We start from the raw sequence: 8,245 nt of genomic DNA, 5'->3' as shown, positions 1-8,245 counted from the left end.
ATTTGATAATTTTTTTTATTAAAGCTTATAATATTTACAAGATACCAGTTGAGCCTGATTTGTGAATTTTTATTTGATTATATTAAATTTTTTTGTGCAAAATGCTGAAAAAGTGGCAATTTTGAAGGAAATGGAGAATACATTAGTTAATAAATGTTACATAACAAAGACTAGTTAAAAACAATTTTATGGTTCCCCAAATCTAAAAAAATTACAAAAAATGTTTGAAATGTTATAAAAAAAGGTTCACAAAAAATATTTTTTTTTTGTTTTTAGTAAAAATTGGTTGAAAAATTTAGACTGCGGTGAATTACGAACATTAAATTCCAATTTTGAACCTCTGTGTGCTGACTTCGGTAAATGTATTTTGGCAGCAAAGTATGACGAAGTCCTTGAAAAGGATTTGGCTTAATTTTCCGGAATCGGTTAATTAACTGGTAAATATTTGATTTAAATTACGATATGGGTCAGGTAATTTTATCGTACAAGTTGTATGTACGTATTCCCAAATAATTTTGAAAAAAATGTCCTTTATTTTACATTGGTTAATATGGTCACCGTAGTTATATCATGCCATTGCTTCTTAGCTCAGCTGTTGTTTGCTGTTGTGTTTCTGCAGCATATTATTAATACTGTTTAATCCTGCCTTGTATGAAAATGAAAGTTCTAAAGAACAAGAAAAACAAAAATTTTATTTTTAAATAAAATTATTATTAGAAATGAAAAACATTAATTTTATTATTATTCTATTGTACGTAAGATAGATATAAAAGAAAATTCAAAAGATCCCATTGGCGAGATTTTCAAAATCTGGTTTTAAGCCAGTTAAAGCTGTTTGTAACCATTCTGTTAAATGCTGGATAGTCAATAGGCATGTTCGTTTAAAATCTCCAGTGAAAAATGTCCAGCAGCGAAATTCCGGCGAAATATCATCTGTTCTCTTACAAGAGAAAGATATCCAAAATAGTACGGGAACAGAAAATTTGCAGAAACTTGCTAGTTAGATGTACAGCTGATAAAAATTTTGTTTACATTAACAGGTCTATTCTGCACGTTACCGAAGATTTTGTGACCGGAAAATTTTATTACCAAAAAATTTTACCACTTCTTGTCACCGCGATTCTAGGTACGTTGGTAATGCAGTGAAAATATTCAGCAACTCAGCTATGAAAATTTGTGTATTGCATATTTCACGGGGCAATATTTTGTTACCAGCTTATGAGACGGTAACCAAATTACCGGTTACAAGAGAGCACAGAATGCGAAAAAGGTTTAAAAATTTACAAACACTTTAATTATCGGTTAGGTCGGCAAAAATCCTCTTAGCTATATCCTCCCCGCGGGTGCCGACTGGGCAATGGGCGTCGCTGCTGTCACCGCGATGGCTTAGCACCTAGGCTAGTACCTAGAGCGGGTCTTGGCGGTGCGAGCAGGCGGCGTCTAGCGAAAGCAGGAGTATGTATCCATCCTTCTCTTCCTAGTGCTATGCTCTGCTCTGCTCTGCATATGAAACTGGTGGAGGGGGGTGTATGCCTACTTCTGCCATTGCTAACGAGGTACCTGGCGGTAGGTATAAAACGCTAGGGGTAGAGGTTCCCTGACACAAAAACTCACCATGGAGGCTAGAAAAGAAGAAGAACGGGCTGGGATATCAGCCCAAACGTCGGTGGGAGAAGTGGCTACTATCACCGGCGGGCACAGCGATTCTACTCGCTGTGTCGCCAGCGGCCACACCTCTGGTGTGGAGGGAGCGGTTCACAGCGGTTGTAGTGCTACCGCCAAACCGACGCTACAGCGCATGGGTGCCACAGTCCACGAAGACTCGGACCTCGAAAGCGTTACCACCCAAGAGGAAGAAGCCCTGCTACGCTCTCCGGGGTATGCCAAAGGTGCTTGTTCGGCATCAAAGAAAAGGCCTAGGGCAAACCCCAGTAGGGAGGGGTTGAAGGCTAAAGCCATATACAAGGCGGCGGTCAAAGTCCACGAGAGACTTAGCTGCAAGTCCAACCGTACGAAGGAAGAGAAGGAAAGGTTGGCTTGTGCTAAGGGGAAAATGGAGGAAGGCCGGGCGTACTACGCAGCAAGGCCACGATTCAATGCCACGGACCCGGGATTCGCAAACCGGATCGAGGAAGGAATCGCGGCTAAAAGGCAGCGGTCTGCTGAAAGCGAGATAGCAAGGCCGTCCAAGAGATCGAAGCGCAAAGACGACGCTGCAAAGCCAAACGCCAGGCACGATCAAGAGAAAGCGACAACATCGAGAGCGACGGCAACGGCCAGTGAGATAGCCAGGAGACATCTAATCGTGGCACTCATAGACCGTAGCAATCCGCTGGCAGAAATGTCTCAGGAGCGCTGTGGAGCAGTGGAGGTAAAGCTGTTGGATGCGCTCGTCGAGAAAATGGATGGGGACCCTAACACGACCATGCCAACTTTCGATGGTGCGGGGTGGCTAAACGGGGTTAAAATACTAAAGTGCAAGGACGATCCAACTCTACTATGGGTAAAGGAAGCTGTCGCGACGCTTCAAGGCCTGTGGGAGGGCGCCGTCTTGTAGGTTGTGGACCGCAGCTGCATACCGTCCATACCGAAAGCGAAGGTGCTCATACCCCGCACGGTAAAGCCGGAGAATGCGCTGCGGCTTCTGCAGAGACAGAATCCAGACGTGCCGACGGGAGATTGGAGGGTGTTAAAGGTCACCAACTCCGGTAAGGAGGATGGCAGCCAAAACTACATCCTCCAAATAAATAAGCCGGACGAAGACATATTGTACGCTAGGTTCGGGAAGATAGCGTGGGGCGTAGGTAGCGTATACCTTCGCCTGAAGAAGCGAAACCTGGCCGATAAGAATGAGAACACGTTGGAGGAGCGAGAGGTTGAGGAGGATCTGGGAGAGATCCTGGAGGCCACCTTGAAACTCCAGGATACCAAGAAGGGTGAACCGGAGACTCTACCCGACCCCGAGAAGAATCCTGATCCTTGCAGTGAAGGTTCTTCAGATAAACTTGCATAAAAGCAAGGTCGGCTCTGCCGAGCTCCTCGTCAATTTAGAGAGGATCGGCTACGATGCGGCGTTAGTCCAGGAGCCATGGATAGCATCGGGAAACGTGGTATCTGGACTAAAGTCGCAAACATACTACACGCACATCCCGAGTGCAACAAATAAGGTAAGAACAGCTATACTGGTTAAGAAAAGTATACACTCTTATATTGATCTTAATTTCTCTTCAGACGACCTGACGGTGGTAGCTGTGAAGGATGGCAAGGATGACACAATACTCCTTGCATCTTGTTACATGCCTCACGACGAGGAGGCGCCACCAAACGGACTCCGGAGGTTGGTGGCAGAGGCCGAGAAGGCGAAACGTCCACTCGTCATAGGCGCGGATGACAATGCGCACAATACGGTATGGGGGAGTGGAGATACCAACGAAAGGGGTGAGTCTTTACTAAACTTTATCTTAACAAGTAATTTAGATATAGCCAACCGGGGTGAAGAACCAACTTATATTGGCCCTACCTCGAAGAACGTTCTTGATATAACACTCCACACTAGTGGGGGAATCGGAGTAGGAAACTGGGAGGTGCTTAGTACACCCTCGTTTTCTGACCATAGCTATGTAGGATTTGAGGTAGAATTCTCAGCCCGTACAAAAAGCGAAACTTTCAGAAATCCCAAGAATACGAACTGAGAATTGTATGAAAGGGTAGTGAGGAAGAATTTAAACAAGTATAGGGTAAGTGACTCCCACTCTGAATTGGAGGAACTGGTAGTCACACTTACCAACAATCTAAGCTTATCGCATCGCATTCCCTCCGTGATATGGAAGGCGAGGTTCAAAGCCACCTTGGTGGAACAGGGGGCTCGGAGCACTCAGAAGAAATGTCAGAGAACTCTTCAAACTGGCCAAGATAGCCGATGACGAGTTCTGCTGGATGGAATACAAAGATATACTTAAGGAATACAAGAAAGAGATTCGCAAATGCAAGCGGGAGTCGTGGAAGAGCTTCTGCGGTGAATTAGAAAAAACAACCGAGGTAGCCAGGCTAAGGAAATTGCTATCCAAGAACCCGACTACTCTAAGGTTGCTACGTAAAAAATGTGGAGAGTGGACTGGAAGCAGTGAGGACTCACTGGAAGACCTGGTCAGCACACATTTTCCGGGGTGTACAGACAGCATAGATCTACAATTTTTAGGGGATAGCATGGAAAATGTCCCCCCGGACATCATAACGGAAAAAAATACGGTGGGCTATCGATGGCTTCGAACCGTTTAAGTCCCCAGGCACAGACGGTATCTTTCCAGCCATGATGCAAAAAATTTCCGCAGTGCTGGCACCATACTTGAAAATAATATACAAGGGATGTTTAAGGTTAAACTATGTGCCTGTCCTGTGGAGAGAGGCGAGAGTCGTATTCATACCGAAGGCGGGCATAGGAAATCCCCTCTATTCGAAAAAATACAGACCAATTAGTCTAACCTCATTCCTTCTAAAGACGCTGGAAAAGATTCTGGACGCATATATTAAGGATAAGCTGCCGTCGGCCAGCATATCAAAGGCGCAGCATGCTTACACGAAGGGTAGATCCACTGAGACTGCACTTCACTCGCTAACCACGGAAATAGAAAGAACTCTGGAGCATGAGGAATATGCCCTAGGGGTAAATAAATAAATAAATAAATAAATAAATAAATTTAATAATGTCTCCTATGAGGCAATAGTGGAAAGTCTAGAAGCAGCTCAGGTAGAGTCTGCCATCCTACTATGGATAAAAAGCCTGCTGAGCTCCAGAAAGATTAACGCGGAGCGGAACGAAGCCAGACTGCTCAGACTAGCGCGTAGAGGAACTCCTCAGGGTGGCGTTCTGTCACCACTCCTGTGGCTACTCGTAGCGAATGAGCTTCTGGGGAAAATTCGAAGGGAAAGCACCCAGACTAATTGCCTATGCGGAAGCCATAGCTATAGTTGTTACGGGGAAATTCCTAGACACCATCAGTAACGTAATGGAAAGCGCTCTAAGGGTCGTACATCGATGGGCGACAACAGCAAACTTAGAGGTAAATGCTGACAAAACGGATGCGGTACTGTTCACAAGAAGGTACAAAATCCCCGCGTGGAAACCCCCGAGGCTCAACGGGGAGGATCTATCAATCAAGGATCACACCAAGTACCTGGGAGTGATATTGGACAGCAAACTGATGTGGAAGCTAAATGTAGAGGAAAGGGCGAGAAAGGCCAGTGGTGCCCTTCACGCATGTAAAAGGATGCTGGGTACCACATGGAGCCTATCCCCTGGCCTCATGCATTGGTGTTACAAAGCGGTAGTAAGGCCGATATTGCTCTACGGCGCTCTGGTATGGTGGACCGCTGCCAACAAAATCTCGTATAGAAAACCATTGGAGTGAGTACAGCGGCTCGCTGCTCTGTACATAACAGGAGCGCCAAGGACCACTCCAACGGCGGTACTTGAAAGGCAACTTGACCTACCGCCAATCGACATCGCAGTGGAGAGCACTGCAGCGAAATCCGCCTTGACATTGATGGCCTTAGGTGAATTCTCCGCTAGAACCATCGGGCACAGCTCGATATGCAGGGGGATGGAGGACAAAATTGACCACATACCCCCACGCTTCATCTGGGAAAGAAGGTTTAAAGCTACGTGTAAGGAGGGCGGATGGCGCATGACCAGGCGACCTGCCAGCGGAACGTATAACATCTATACGGATGGATCAAAAATGGGTGATGGAGTGGGCGCCGATCTAGACCTCAGGCAACCCTTCAAGCTTCCAGAGTACTGCGGTATCTTCCAGAGGGAAGTCTTCGCTATAGGGAAAGCTGCTGAGATTGCTAACAACGCAGGAAACTATATAAAGAATATCAACATATATGTCGATAGCCAGGCGGCGATTAAGGCTATAATCTCACATCGTATTTCGTCAGAAAATGTTCTTAGAAGCAGGGAAGCAGAAGGCAGGGTGGCCGAGGGTAAACGGCTGCATATATACTAGGTTCCAGGCCACAAGGGCATTTTAGGCAACGAAATAGCTGATGAAAGTCGCTAAAACGATCTATAATGAAATTTCCGAAAGAGGTGAATGCCGGATCCGGGTGAGATGGAACGCTTTAGCGACATGCAAAACCACCAAGATCATGTAGAATCGCTGCAAAGGAAACACCCATTTCTTGCTTACACGGTCACGCAGGGATTGCAGGACAGTTGTTGGCCTAATGACGGGCCACAACCTACTGGCATCCCATGCATGCAGAATGGGCATTACTAACAGTGACGCAAGCAGGAAGTGCAGGGAGGAAGGCATGAGTGAGACGTTAGAACACCTCCTCTCTATCTGTCCGGCCTTAGCTAGAACTCGCCTTACATATCTCGGAGTTTCGCAGTTCAAAGGACTAGAGGAGACTTCAAAACTGGATATTAGGGCTCTCTTGAACTTTGCAAAAAGCGTTGACGTCCTATACGACGACTACTTTAGATCGCAGTAAAACGGACCTCCATCTGGCACTACAAGGGACCAATGGGTCTATGTAAGGCGCATCAGCCGGCCAGTGTAACCTAACCTAACCTAATTATCGGTTATAAAATTTATGCTACCAGCGCAAAATAGACCAGCAAAAAGTAAAAAATTTAAAACGTAAGAAAACAAATCCTTAATTCTTATCCTGACACAGTTCACTGACTAAACGAATAATTACTTATTTCTTACAAGTTTAATTAGTCGCATTTTACTATTTCAACTTCCAAGCCATTAAATTCAATTTAGGGATTTACGTAAATTCCAAACAGCTCTTCTTGATCAGCTGCTTTCTTGTTAGCAAATATGTGTAATACGTATGAAATATGTATTTTAAAAAGTAAAAAGAGCAAAAATATTCTAAGTAAGGAGAAAGTAAAAAGAGCCGCACTTTGCTAAGCAAAGAGCCGCCTTTGGCTCAAAGAGCTACGTTCGCCCACCGTTGGTATATAGATTTTTAATTATGTAATTGTTTAATAAAATTTAATATAGTAGGGGCTTGCAAAATTCGGAAAATCTCTTCCCGTATATACAATGTAAATATTAATGCTGAATATGTCGCATGTGTTCCTTTTGTTGACATGCATAAATTTGATGCATGATTTGATTTGAATTTATTCGGCAATGTCTTCATATATCACTTTCAAACATGTATAAGCGACTTGATATAAACTGGCACTTGCATGTTGTGTTACATGTCGCTATGTTTTGTAGTTTAGGCCTTTAGTATCTATATATAATCGCTCAGTCATACGACTATATATCAGTTGCAGTTGACCGTGTTCGTCAAAAAAGTAAAAAGCGGCAGAAAAGTTGATAGTAAGTAATATAATCTATTGAAAAATATTAACCATATTTCCGTGGAATTGAGAAAACTTATTAGGTATTATTCATAGTTTTGAAATATATTTCACGAAAGCAAAAAATTAAAAATAGCTGAGATCGCTTTCTTTTTTAAACACCTAGGATATCACTGACCATTAAAAAGGACCCTGGATGACCCCAACCCTCAAAGTATTACACATTTTTGTATGTGATTTTTAAAATGAACGATCCAAAATCAGCCGGTATACATATTTAAAATGAAAGAAGAAAGAAATCCGTCTAATACGATGCAGGAATGGAGAGACGCCATACAACCTATCAATTTAAATTAAATAAGAATTGAAACACAAAAAATCAAAGACACACAGGACAGTTTTAATGAACTAAATTTAGCTATAACTAAACATTTAACGTCAAATGTAAATGAAAGATTAAACCACAGCACAATTGAATTATTTAACAACATTCACACAACAATCAACAAAATTAATAACATATTTGATAGCACTTTAATAACAAATAGTACAAATATTAGAAGATTGGGACACAACAACAACTTAACATAAACAACAATTATGAAAATACTACAACTGAATGTTCAGAGCTTGAAGAAACTAGGAAATAAGGAACTGTTAGAATTATTTTTACACAACAATAGCATCGACATCGCTATGCTTTCAGAGACATGGTTAAAGAATAACTACGACAGAAGTTTAGCTGAATATAACTTTGCATACCAGAACAGGAGCGACGGATCGAATGGAATCTACATTAAAAAAAAAACATAAAATTCTCAATATTTAATATACGCTCTGAAATAGAAAATATTGGAATTAAAACTTCAAACCTTAAGAAAAATATAAATATCATCAGTATATATGCACCGCCCA

At 42.9% G+C, this 8,245-nt stretch overlaps 1 protein-coding gene across 1 annotated transcript in view; it reads left to right on the top strand.

Annotated features, from left to right (window-relative positions):
* Positions 1 to 1,261: 1,261 nt before the first annotated feature.
* The window catches only part of LOC118749853, a 159,002-nt gene continuing 152,018 nt past the window's right edge, over positions 1,262 to 8,245 (top strand). Inside the window, exons 1-2 of the transcript XR_004994296.1 lie at positions 1,262 to 3,167; positions 3,232 to 3,438. The gene's annotated coding sequence lies outside the window, so the exon portion shown is untranslated. The remainder of the gene's footprint in view (positions 3,168 to 3,231; positions 3,439 to 8,245) is intronic.

This window comes from Rhagoletis pomonella, unplaced genomic scaffold (assembly GCF_013731165.1).
Source record: "Rhagoletis pomonella isolate Grant_MI unplaced genomic scaffold, Rhpom_1.0 Rhpom_scaffold_00001, whole genome shotgun sequence".
NCBI classification, from domain to species: domain Eukaryota; kingdom Metazoa; phylum Arthropoda; class Insecta; order Diptera; family Tephritidae; genus Rhagoletis; species Rhagoletis pomonella.
This window is presented reverse-complemented; position numbering and strand designations above follow the sequence as displayed.